General features: G+C 38.2%; 1 long non-coding RNA gene across 3 annotated transcripts; it reads left to right on the forward strand.

The window, feature by feature from the left end:
• Positions 1-426: 426 nt before the first annotated feature.
• On the forward strand, positions 427-12,514 carry LOC108635557. 3 transcript variants are annotated; one of them, XR_001917822.1, is made up of 4 exons: positions 427-478; positions 3,645-3,754; positions 4,278-4,423; positions 12,353-12,514. It is a non-coding gene; the product is annotated as an uncharacterized LOC108635557 (long non-coding RNA). The 3 variants fall into 3 exon arrangements; XR_001917821.1 differs by lacking the exon at positions 427-478 and adding an exon at positions 925-1,233; XR_001917820.1 differs by lacking the exon at positions 427-478 and having other exon boundaries at positions 2,722-3,754.
• The last annotated feature ends 1,162 nt before the right edge of the window (positions 12,515-13,676 follow it).

The raw sequence follows: 13,676 nt of genomic DNA on the forward strand, positions 1-13,676 counted from the left end.
TTTATAGGTTTAGTGGAATTTACCCTGCTAGACATTTAATATCCTCAATTTGGAAAATACTTCTGAACATTTTACCATGTGTAACTATGGTTAACATCTTGATAATATGAAAAACCAAGTAAATAGTAGTTTACTATTGTCAATATTCATTTCATACTTTTAAGAATGTGGGTTCAATACCAAATACTTCGTGTATGTCATTTAGAAAATATAATCACACAACAATACTCCTTCTGTACATTCCTTAAATGTAGTACATACTGTTTTTTATTCATTTGAAATAGTTCAAAGTAAATTTGCCCAAAGCTCTAAAAGTATCAATAATTCCTCATTACATTTTTTCTCAATGCAGGAAGTTTGGCTGGAGTTGCTGGAACATTGTGTGGATGGCTTATGGAAAGCAGAGCATTATGAAGGAATTCTGAAATTTCCAAGTTGATCATTCCAATTAATGAGAATCATCGAGAGTTTGAGGAAAGTAACTGATATGTTTGCATCATTCACCTATATATTTTATTTTGGTCTTAAGTTCCTATCCTTAAAAAACGCTGAAATGTCCTAAAATTACAGTCCTTCCTTCAGTTCAGTTCAGTTCAGTCGCTCAGTCCTGTCCGACTCTTTGCGACCCCATGAATCACCGCACGCCACGCCTCCCTGTCCATCACCAACTCCCGGAGTTCACTCAGACTCACGTCCATCGAGTCAGTGATGCCATCCAGCCATCTCATCCTCTGTTGTCCCCTTGTCCTCCTGCCCCCAATTCCTCCCAGCGTCAGAGTCTTTTCCAATGAGTCAACTCTTCACATGAGGTGCCGAAAGTACTGGAGTTTCAGCTGTAGCATCATTCCTTCCAAAGAAATCCCAGGGCTGGGAATCTCCTTCAGAATGGACTGGTTGGATCTCTTTGCAGTACAAAGGACTCTCAAGAGTCTTCTCCAGCACCACAGTTCAAAAGCATCAATTCTTCAGTGCTCAGCTTTCTTCACAATCCAACTCTCACATCCGCACATGACCATTGGAAAAACCAAATGAAATTAAGGATGCAATGTTCCAAATCTGTATTGGAATTAACATTATGCCAGTTGTTCCTACAGCATTTTTACTAGCAATCTCCCCTTCTCCACTCATGGCAGAGAATAATCCATGTTGTCCTCACTAAAAACAAAAAGTTACTGGATTTCCATGATGTCTGGGAGGAGATATAGGTGTAATTCTATGCTTTGCAATTTGATGGTGAGACTAAAGTTGCTAGCAGATGACAGTAGTGGAGATAATAAGTTACTAGGAATTACCCTTTTATGAGGAGCTTTTCCCAGTTTTGTCTGCCACATAAATCTTTGATCAAGGGGAATTACTAAAGAACAGTAGTATAGCTGTTGCCACCAGCACTCAACAGGATTTTTTATGTTCAGGAATCTGAGTCTATATCATAATTTTCTACCCCTGCTATGCTGGAAAGCAGTGATTTAAGACTCAAGCCATTTTTAAAAGCAAATCAGTTTATCCTTAAACATATGTAGCAAGTAGCCTTTCATTGTTGAAGGGTCCCAGAGTGAAAAAATACATTTAATGTCATCTGTGTAGTGTTCTCATCTCTTCTCCAAATTGGCTCTTATCAAACTCACTTTTTTCTTCCTGGGTTCTGGGTCTTCCTACTCTTTGCCCTGCTTTTGCTGTATATGGGGACATGGCTGAAAAATCATAGTGGATTTCAAGTGATTATATTAAAAATGAGTTAAGTAATTAAATCTATGTCCTGCTGATGACAAACAGTAGCTTATGAGACAAGACAAAAAATTGGCATTGCTCTTTCTGTCAAAGCATTGCCTCCTAAGAACCTTTGTAAAAGTGCCAAAGTACCTACTCTTTTAAGTTGAAGACCAGGTTATTAGAAACCCAGAGAACATTTTGCTACTCACTTGACTAATAGGGAAAAAAGAAAAATATATCTTCCCTACACATTAAAGGAAACAGTTAGTTTCTATTGGGGAACGACTCCTATTTCCTTGTAGAGAGGCAAGCATCTGAATAGATTCTGAAGCATCCTGCATGGGATGAAGTAATTCTTCAGTGTTCTTTATGGGATGAGCTGAAAAGTGTGAACCACAGCAGCCATAAAGGGAGGAACACTTCCCTCAAATTGGCTTCAGCTGCAGAAGATAGTATGGAAAGAATGTGAAAGAAAGAACATCTGCTTCCGGTCTGCCCTTTTAGCACTGAAATGAAATTCACCAGCGTACAATGAACCATTTTCTAGTTTGCAGTTCAGTAGCATTTAGCGCAGTCTTAATACTATGCTCCAACCACCTGTCTCTAGTTTCAAAACATTTTTATCTTCCCAGGAAAATCTCCGTCTCCTTCCAGGAATCACTCTTCACCCCCTCCCTCACCCCACTGGTGACCACTAATCTGCTTTCCGTCTATGGATTTGCCTCTTCTGGACGTGTCATAACAAAGATGAATGCAAGATGTGACCTTTTGTGTGTGGCTTCTTTTACTTAGCATAATATTTAGAGGTTCATTCAAGTTGTAACTTAGATCAGAACTTCATTCCTTTTTCATGGCTGAATGATATTCCATGGTATGGCTACGCCAAAATTTGTTTGTATGTTTGGGTTGTTTCCACATTTTGGCTGTTACAAATAGAGCTGGTCTAAACAGTTATGAGTAAGTTTCTGTGTGGGCATGTTTTTGTTTATCTTGGATAAATACCTAAGAGGGGGAATTGCTGAGTCACAGAGTAATCCTGTTAACTTTTGAGAAACCACCAAATTGTTATCCCTTTTACCTTCCCACCAGCAGATCTGATTGGCACTTGTGTTTGAGGCTTCTTCTTGGAACCTAGTGCATGTGAAATGGTGTCACATTGTGGTTTTGCTTTCTATTTCCTTACTGATTCACGATTTTGAACAGCTTTTCATGTCTTTGTTGGCCGTTTTCATATAGTTTCTGGAGAGATATCTTTCAGGTCCTTTGCTCACTTTTAAATTGGGTTGTTTGTCATTGATGTTGAACTATGAGAGTTCCTTATATTTTTTGGATAAGAAAACATCAGATATGTGATTTGCAAACATTTTCTCCTGTTCTGTATGGTGTCTTTTCACATTTGAGATAATGTTCTTTGCAGAGTACATTCCCTTTTCTGGGTGTGTAGAAGAATATATTTTTTGGAGTGCCTGTGAACTTGTTATAAAAGCACTCCCCACTCAGGCTTTTGCTGTTATTTTTGTGTCTGCATTTTACTTTCCTCTCCTAAAGTGTTTGCATGATTGTTTATTCGCATCTTTCCACCTTAGGGGTCAAGCAAAGCATTTTGCTTCTTTTTCAGTTACAACAATTCAGACATAAAGAAAAAAGTAGTCAATAACACAGTGCTTTTAATGTATACGCTACCATTGAGATATGAATGACATGAAGCATGATATTTAGAATTACAGTGTTATTTGACCATTTTAAGCTCTACCTTCTCACCTAAATTTGTTAAGGCATTTTTTCTGTGACCATGGGCAAAGGGAGTGCGAGTGACCCACCAAAAACCATTTTGAAAAGGAAATGGTGTTGTTTTTTTCCCCTTATTCATTTATTGTAGACATTTCATAGCTAACCAAACACTAAAGCTAATTTGTTAATTCTCATATTTTCAGAAACTTAAGTTTATAGAACTCTTCATGGAGCTTACACAAAAATTTTGGAGCTTATGCACGCAAAGAAAAGACTTTTAGGCACCTTCTTCAGAGTTGCCTTTTATGGCCCAGTAAGTATACTGTAGTTCATCAAGTTGCTTTCCTCTTTAAACATTCACCTTGAATTATTAGGTTACCATAGCAGCAGCTACTGGTTCTAGGGTTCTGTCTGGGTAAAGCACCTGTCCCAACAGCAGGTGTGACCCTTTTCTCATGTAATGTTCACTTTGGTTTCCATATTTAGTCCACGAGGGCAGAGCACAGCATATAAGATTTGAATGTTTCCTTCAGTTTCAATGTCAGTCAGGCTTCTTATGTGTTTCTTTAATACCCAGTACTGAAAGTTTTCAAATAAAAATCAGGTAAGTATGCAAGTGATGAAAAATCGAGTGTAAAATCCTTCAGGCCAATGACATGCTCCTATGACTGTGAGTTTGAACGTTCTCATTTATTTCAGCTACAATATATGCATGTGGCTTTTAGAACTATTATTTAAAATCTAGCAGATTATTTCTGATTACTTAGTAGATGTTCTCTAAATGCTGCATTTGCTCATAATGTTTATAAAGTATTCTATGTTTAATTCTATAATAGTCTTTTTTGAAGAAGAGGACTGAAACGAGTACATCTATAAAGAGCCAAAGCTCATCAGCCTCTCAGAGATTTCCCTGAGACTTGTTAAACTTTATGGTGAAAAATTTGGTACAGAGAATGTCAAAATAATTCAGGATTCAGACAAGGTAACTTGCCCTGCATTTTGAAATCATTATTAGTTCCAGATGTGGCACATTGCTTCTGACTTTTTCCTTTTTTAGCTGGTGGTGGAGAAGAATGGGAAATAGAGTCTTTCCAGATCCTAAAAGAAAGGACAGGGGCTTTGGAATCAGAGAGAAGGATTCAGATCTCCATTCTCTGCCACTTACTAGCTGTGTGACCATGGGGAATATACTTAACCTCTCTGGGCCTCATTGTTCTCGTTAGTAAAATGAACTGAATAATAGTGCCTTCCTCATAGAGTTGTTGCATGAATTCAGTTCAGTTCAGTCGTGTCCTACTCTTTGCAACCCCATGGACTGCACCATACCAGACTTCCCTGTTCCTCAACAACTCCCAGAGCTTGCTCAAAATCATGTCCATTGAGTCAGTGATGCCATCCAACCATCTCATTCTTTGTCATCCCTTCTGCTCTTGCCTTCAATCTTTCCCAGCATCAGGGCCTTTGCCAATGAGTCAGTTCTTTGCATCAGGTGGCCAAAGTATTGGAGTTTCAGCTTCAGCATCAGTCCTTTCAATGAATATTCAGGGTTGATTTCCATTAGCATGGACTGGTTGGATCTCCTTGCAGTCCAAGGGACTCTCAAGAGTCTTCTCCAGCACCACAGTTCAAAAGCATCAGCTTTCTTTATAGTCCAACTCTCACATCCATACATGACTACTGGGAAAACAATAGCTTTGACGAGATGGACCTTTGTCAGCAAAGTAATGTCTCTGCTTTTTAATATGCTGTCTAGATTGGTCATAGCTTTTCTTCCAGTGAGCAAGCATCTTTTAATTTCATGGCTGCAGTCACCATCTGCAGTGATTTTGGAGCCCAGGAAAATAAAACCTGTCACTGTTTCCATTGTTTTCCCATCATTCTGCCATGAAGTAGCGGGACAGGATGCCATGATCTTCATTTTTTTGAATATTGAGTTTTAAGCCAACTTTATCACTTTCCTCTTTCACTTTCATCAGGAGCTCTTTAGTTCCTCTTCACTGTCTGTCATAAAGGTGGTGTCCTCTGCATATCTGAGGTTATTGATATTTCTCCTGGCAATCTTCATTCCAGCTTGTGCTTCATCCAGTCTGACATTTTGCATGATGTGCTCTGCATATAAGTTAAATAAGCAGGGTGACAGTGTACATCCTTGATAGTTGTAGGGATTAAATTATTCAGTGTATGGAAAGTGATTAGAGTTCCTGATATATAGGAAGGCATTTGATAATAACAGAAACTAGCATGCTCGATAGAAGTTAGCTATTATTGTTAATGTTGTTGTGCCGCATGAGTGTCAATTTCATACTTTATGATTAAAATCATCTTAGGTGGGACTTCTCTAGTGGTCCAGTGGGCAAGAGTTTGCCTGCCAATGACGGAGACACAGGTTTGATCCCTGGTCCAGGAGGATTCCACATGCTGTGGGGAACCTAAACCTGTGTGCCAAGCTACTGTGCCTGTGCTCTGGATCCCGAACACCACAACTAGAGAGTACTCCCAGCTCACGACAACTAGAGAAAGCCCACACACCGCAGCAAAGAAGATCAAATGCAGCCAAAAATAAGAATAAATAAATGTGATTTTTAAAAGAAATATCATTTTATGACACACCTTTCACTCTTAAGATAGCCTTAGTTCAGTAGTTATATTTGCAGTGATGTAGGTTTAGGAGAGATGCCTTGATCTAAAGATGATCCATCCCACTAGACCCTGCCAAGGCAAGGATGAGAAAGGTTCCAGCAAGAGAGGCTGTTTCTTAGAAACGCATAGTTCCAGATAGACAGAATTGCGGAAGAGCACAATGGGAATGACTGATTGTCCTTAGTCACCATGGGCATGTTCAGGATGAGAGCTGATTTTTAAGGTAGGAAAGACCTTTAATACGGTGCAAGATCTGCAGGCCCCAGAAATACGTACCGAGTGACTGTGATGTGCATGGTGCTCTGCAAAACACTTGCAGCATTGCCAGAGTGAAAAGCCCTTGGCGATGGTAAAGACACTTCATTTTCTACCATGAAAATGATCTCTTCACTTTGTAAATTTAGCTACAACTTATGGAGATGATTTTACCTTGAACATATGCCTTGGACGTTTAAAAGTAGGTATACTGACAGGCCCGGAATTCACTAATATTTGGCAAAACCACTCTGCTTCTTATCAGTTTGTGCCTTCTGTATTGTTTTATTGAATTAAGAATATAGAGAAATTTCTCTTTTGTAGCCAGCAAGTTTTAGGCTTGCTATCACACTACTGATACTACAAATGGAAAGTTATTAGAAAGCCAGGCTTGCAGAAAAACATGCAGTTTTCTACATTATGCTGCCTCTGAAAACCTGGCCAACAGGCACTAATGAGAAACCACCATCAGGCAGCTGGACTCCTGACCCTCTTTGTAAACACAATATTTCAGTCACTCTTCATAGGCAACAGAGAAAAGAAGCAGTGGCTACTTTTAAAATCCTTCTTCTTTGTTAATATGTGAAGTTAAAAATTTAAAACACTCTTTCACTTGCCAAAGAACAAAATCTGCTTAAGGGCACAAACAGGTTAAAGAACAGTGGGCAATATTTTCCAGTATTTTAAACGTATGTTTTGTTGGACCCAATAATTTTGCATTTAAGATTTTATCTTGTGAAAGTACACAAAGATGTACATTTAAGATGTTTATTGCTATAAAGTTTATATAACAAAAACCTGGAAACAATCTGTGTCCATACTGTTAAGGAAATGGTACTATCCTCACAATGGATATAGGTAAACCACTTAAAAAATTTATAAGTATTGATAGGAACCAACCAAGATACATTCTTGAGAGAAAAAGGTGAGATGCAGACATTATGGGCAGGATGATTACATTTGTGAAAACTGATATTTACATACACTCACTTGTGTCTGCTTAGGAAATTTCTGGAATGATACAAAGTTGTTTTTTAATTTACTTATTTTATTTTTTTTAATTAATTAATTAATTAATTTTAATTTTTTATTTTTTTTAAATTTTAAAATCTTTAATTCTTACATGCGTTCCCAAACATGAACCCCCCTCCCACCTCCCTCCCCACAACATCTCTCTGGGTCATCCCCATGCACCAGCCCCAAGCAAGCTGCACCCTATGTCAGACATGGACTGGCGATTCAATTCTTACATGACAGTATACATGTTATAATTCCCATTCTCCCAAATCATCCCACCCTCTCCCTCTCCCTCTGAGTCCAAAAGTCTGGTATACACATCTGTGTCTTTTTTCCTGTCTTGCATACAGGGTCGTCATTGCCATCTTCCAAAATTCCATATATATGTGTTAGTATACTGTATTGGTGATTTTCTTTCTGGCTTACTTCACTCTGTATAATTGGCTCCAGTTTCACCCATCTCATCAGAACTGATTCAAATGAATTCTTTTTAATGGCTGAGTAATACTCCATTGTGTATATATACCACAGCTTTCTTATCCATTCATCTGCTGATGGACATCTAGGTTGTTTCCATGTCCTGGCTATTATAAACAGTGCTGCGATGAACATTGGGGTACATGTGTCTCTTTCAATTCTGGTATGGTACTGGCACAAAGACAGACATATAGATCAATGGAACAAAATAGAAAGCCCAGAGATAAATCCACACACATATGGACACCTTATCTTTGACAAAGGAGGCAAGAATATACAATGGAGTAAAGACAATCTCTTTAACAAGTGGTGCTGGGAAAACTGGTCAACCACTTGTAAAAGAATGAAACTAGATCACTTTCTATCACCGTACACAAAAATAAACTCAAAATGGATTAAAGATCTAAATGTAAGATCAGAAACTATAAAACTCCTAGAGGAGAACATAGGCAAAACACTCTCAGACATAAATCACAGCAGGATCCTCTATGATCCACCTCCCAGAATTCTGGAAATAAAAGCAAAAATAAACAAATGGGATCTAATTAAAATTAAAAGCTTCTGTACACAAAGGAAAATATAAGCAAGGTGAAAAGACAGCCTTCTGAATGGGAGAAAATATTAGCAACTGAAACAACTGACAAACAACTAATCTCAAAAATATACAAGCAACTTCTGCAGCTCAATTCCAGAAAAATAAACGACCCAATCAAAAAATGGGCCAAAGAACTAAGTAGACATTTCTCCAAAGAAGACATACGGATGGCTAACAAACACATGAAGAGATGCTCAACATCACTCATTATTAGAGAAATGCAAATCAAAACCACAATGAGGTGCCACTTCACACCAGTCAGAATGGCTGCGATCCAAAAATCTGCAAGCAATAAATGCTGGAGAGGGTGTGGAGAAAAGGGAACCCTCCTACACTGTTGGTGGGAATGCAAACTAGTACAGCCACTATGGAGAAGAGTGTGGAGATTCCTTAAAAAATTGCAAATAGAACTACCTTATGACCCAGCAATCCCACTTCTGGGCATACACACCGAGGAAACCAGAATTGAAAGAGACACATGTACCCTAATTTACTTATTTTAATAGGAGAATAATTACTTTAGAATATTGTGGGGTTTTTTTTTTTTTGCTATACCTCAGTATGAATCAGCCATAGATGGAATGATACAAAAGTGTTAATAGTTATCCCTAAGGAGATAGACTAGAGTCTTACGGAGAAGAAAAACATTTATTTTTCAAGTGTACCCTCATGTACTGCTTGAATGTTTTACCATATACTTTATTTTTATAAGGTTAAAATCAGTCTTGACCTCTTTTTTATTTCTTTTCTATGTTTTGTCTTAGGTAGATAATTAACTTCAACTATTTCCTTAGGTTTCTCTGGAGAAATCTAGATATTTAATGGGAAAGAAAAGAAAGAATTTTTGAATATAAGCTTTTTGGAGAAGTTTTAAAAGCTGCTATGAAAATTTCTATCCCTTGTCACAAGATTGAATACAGTGTTTGCTATGGGTTTTCCACAGTGGCCCTTGGTCAGATTGAAGTCATTTCCTTGTATTCCTAGTTTGTTGAGTGTTTTCATTATGAAAAGGTGTTAATTTTGTCAAATGCATTTTCTGCATTGATTGAGATGATCGTGTTTTTCTTTTCCTTCATTCTGTTAATGCAGTGTATTGCTTCTTTTGTTGCAGAGCATGGGCTCTAGAGTACATGGGTTCAGTAGTTGTGGTACAGGGGCTATTTTAGTTGTGGTACCCTGGCTTAGTCGTCCTGCAGCGAGATCTTAGTTCCCCTACCGGTGATTGAACCCAAGTCCCCTGCAATGGATGGAGGATTCTTAACAACCGGACTACCAGGAAAGTTCTGTAGACTAATAATATTTTAATGTAAAGTCTCTTAAATCATGTAGCAATCAAAAAAGAGAAATATGTTGCTATTGTTATGATAATACTAGATTTTATAATTACCCATGGATTTACCTTTACCAAGACCTTCATACAGGTTTGAATTACTGTCTGATGTTCTTTCATTGTGACCAGCAGGACTCTTTGGTGTTTCATATGGGGCAAGCCTAGTTGTGTAAACGCTGGCTTAAACTCAACATTCAAAGAATGAAGATCATGGCATCCCATCCCACTATTTCATGGCAAATTGATGGGGAAACATTGGAAACAGTGACAGGCTTTATTTTCCTGGGCTCCAAAATCACTTCAGATGGTGACTGCAGCCATGCAATTAAAAGACGGTTGCTTGTTGGAAGAAAAGCTATGACCAACCTAGACAGCATATTAAAAAGCAGAGACATTAGTTTGCTGACAAAGGTCCATCTAGTCAAAGCTATGGTTTTTTCCAGTAGTCATGTATGGATGTAAGAGTTGGACTATAAAGAAAACTGAGCACAGAACAATTGATGCTTTTGAACTGTGGTGCTGGGGAAGATGCTTGAGAGTCCCTTGGACTGCAAGGAGATCCAACCAGTCCATGCTAATGGAAATCAACCCTGAATATTCATTGGAAGGACTGATGCTGAAGCTGAAACTCCAATACTTTGGCCACCTAATGTGAAGAACTGACTCATTGGCAAAGGCCCTGATGCTGGGAAAGATTGAAGGCAGGAGGAGAAGGGATGACAAAGGATGAGATGGTTGGATGGCATCACTGACTCAATGGACATGATTTTGAGCAAGCTCTGGGAGTTGGTGAGGAACAGGGAAGCCTGGCGTGGTGCATTCCATGGGGTTGCAAAGGTTAGGACACGACTGAGTAACTGAAGGAAACTGAGTGCTAATGACCTCCTTCAGCCTTTCTTTATCCGGGAATGTCTTAATTTCTCGCTCACTATTAAGAACGGTTTTGCAAGATATAAAATTCTTGGTTAATAGATTTGTTTTTTCTTTAAAGTCCACTGCCTCCTGACCTCCAAAGTTTTGATGAGAAATCTGACCCTCTTACTCAGGATCCCTTGTATGTGACAAGTCTTTGTGTCTTGCTTCTTGCAAAATTCTCTCTTTGCCATAGTAAAGTAATTAGCCTTCAATTAAAAAACATTAATTTTTTAAAAAGAAAAAATTCTCTCTTTGGCTTTGACTTTTGACATTTGATTTTCATATGGATCTGTTAGAGTTACCCTGCTTGGAGTTTGTTGAGTTTTGTGTCTTTCATAAGATTTGAGTTTTCACCCATTATTTCTTCAGATAGTCACCCTGCCCCTTTCTCTCTCTTTTCTCCTTCAAAGACTCCCATAGTGTGCATGTTCACCTGCTGGATGATATTCCTCAGGTTCCATAGCCTCTGTCCTCTTCAATTTTTTTCCTTTGTGTTCCTCTGATCCATCATTGACATTGTCTTATCTTCACATTGGCTACACTGTTGAAATGTGTCTTTGAATCCCTCTGGTGATGTTTCATTTCAGTTATTGTATTTTTCAGCTCTGAAAGAAAAAGGTTTTGGTTTCCTTTTAGATTATCTTAGCTATTTATTGATATCAGCATTTGTTGATACATAATTTCCTTGACTTTTCCCACACCTTCTTTTAGTTGTTTGATCATGAATACTGTTGTTTTAATGTCTTTTTCTAGGAGATCAGTGATACTGTCTATTGGTTTATTTTTCTGTTTAGAAAGGGCCATACTTTCCTATTTCATTCAATATTTATTACTGCCTGCTGCTGCTGCTATGTCGCTTCAGTCGTGTCCGACTCTGTGTAACCCTGTAGACGGCAGCCCACCAGGCTCCCCCTTCACTGGGATTCTCCAGGCAAGAACACTGGAGTGGTTTGCCATGTCCTTCTCCAGTGCATGAAAGTGAAAATGAAAGTGAAGTCGCTCAGTCGTGTTTGACTCTTAGCGACCGCATGGACTTCAGCCCACCAGGCTCCTCCATCCATGGGATTTTCCAGGCGAGAGCACTGGAGTGGGGTGCCATTGCCTTCTCCGTATTAACGCCTGGCATGTAGAAAAAGATTCTACTAGTTGCTATCATAGGGATACAGAACAAATGGTCAGTGAGGTACTTTGTCCCCCAAGTTTTGCATGCTAATTATGGACATTAAACATAAACATATGAAATAATGGAAAAATATTCTTGTGATAAGTCATCAACTCCCTGACGCCACTCTTACCAACCCAGGGCAGATACTTCATGCCTATAACACTGTACTGGGTACATAGCCCCAAATTAGCTATTTTTGAATAAATGACATTATCTACAGAGATAAACTACTGTGAGCACAACCATAGCTGATATCATATCAAGTAAATGACTAAGCAGGTAGTCTTCCTAGAGGTTATATATTTTGAGCTAGGTTTTGAAAGAGGTAAGAAACCAGAAGCAAAGATGGAAAAGAACAGATATTTCAGACTTGGGAGATGGCATTAGAAAAAACACTGAGAAAGTATGGGATTCTAATCTTCCTTCTAGGCAAGCTGTGGTTAAAGTAAATATAAATGATCAGTGAGACTTTTGAGTAATGAGTAACAAACACTTTATCTTTGCTCTTCATCTACAGGAAGTTCATCCAAGCATGCAGCATTGCACTGGAACTAAATGAATGGTTAATGAAAGAGGATCAGATTGAATACCATGAAGAGCTCACGTCAAATTTCGAAGACATGGTGAAAGAATTGTCTGACGTTATTTATGAACAGGCAAGTATTAGAGTGAATGAAAATGAAAACATGATCTGGGTTCCTAAAGTGTTACTTAGCAAACCTGTTAGTTTGAAACGGTGTTACACTGAAATCAAGTTTGTTATTTTAATTTGTTTGTATATTCTTTAACCATTAAATGATGTAATGAAAATTAGAGTTTTTAAAATTTATTTATTTTTTATATAAAGGTAATTGCTTACAGAATTTTGTTGTTTTCTGTCAAACATCAACATGAATCAACCATAGCTATACATAATTCCTCCCTCTTGAACCTCCCTCCCCATCCTAACCCCTGTAGATTGATACAGAGCCCCTTTTTGAGTTTCCTGAGAGATATAGCAAATTTCCTTGGCTATCTATTTTACATATGGTAATATAAATTTCCATGTTACTCTCTCCATACATCTTCCCTCTCCTCCCCTCTTCCCTCTCCCCATGTCCATAAGTCTATTCTTTACGTCTGTTTCTCCATTGCTGCCTTGCAAATAAAGTCTTCCATACCACCTTTTAGATTCGGTATATATGCATCAGTACATGATATTTAGCTTTCTCTTTCTGACTTACTTCACTCTGTATAATAGGCTCTAGGTTCATCCACCTCATCAGAACTGACTCAAATGTGTTCCTTTTTACGGCTGTGTATATGTATGACAACTTCTTTATCCATTCGTCTGTCAGTGGACATCTAGGTTGCTTCCATGTTCTAGCTATTGTAAACAGTGCTGCAATGAACTATGGGATACATGTGTCTTTTTCAATTTTGGTTTCTTCAGGGTATATGCCTAAGAGTGGGATTGCTGGGTCATATGGTGGTTTTATTCCTAGGTTTTGAAGGAACCTCCATACCATCTTCCATAGTGGCTGTATCAATTTACATTTCCACCAACAGTGCAAGAGCGTTCCCTTTTCTCCACACTCTCTCCAGCATTTATTGTTTGTAGACTTTTTGACAGTGGCCATTCTGAGTGGAGTGAGATGATAGCGCATTGTAGTTTTGATTTTCATTTCTCTAATAATGAGCGACATTGAGCTCATTTTCATGTGTTTGTTAGCCATCTGTATGTCTTCTTTGGAGAAATGTCTGTTTAGGTCTTTTTGCCACCTTTTGATTGGATTGTTTGATTTTCCTGGTATTAAGTTGTATGAGCTACTTGTAAATTTTGGAAATTAATACTTTGTCAG

Source organism: Capra hircus, unplaced genomic scaffold (genome assembly GCF_001704415.2).
Source record: "Capra hircus breed San Clemente unplaced genomic scaffold, ASM170441v1, whole genome shotgun sequence".
Classification (NCBI taxonomy): Eukaryota; Metazoa; Chordata; class Mammalia; order Artiodactyla; family Bovidae; genus Capra; species Capra hircus.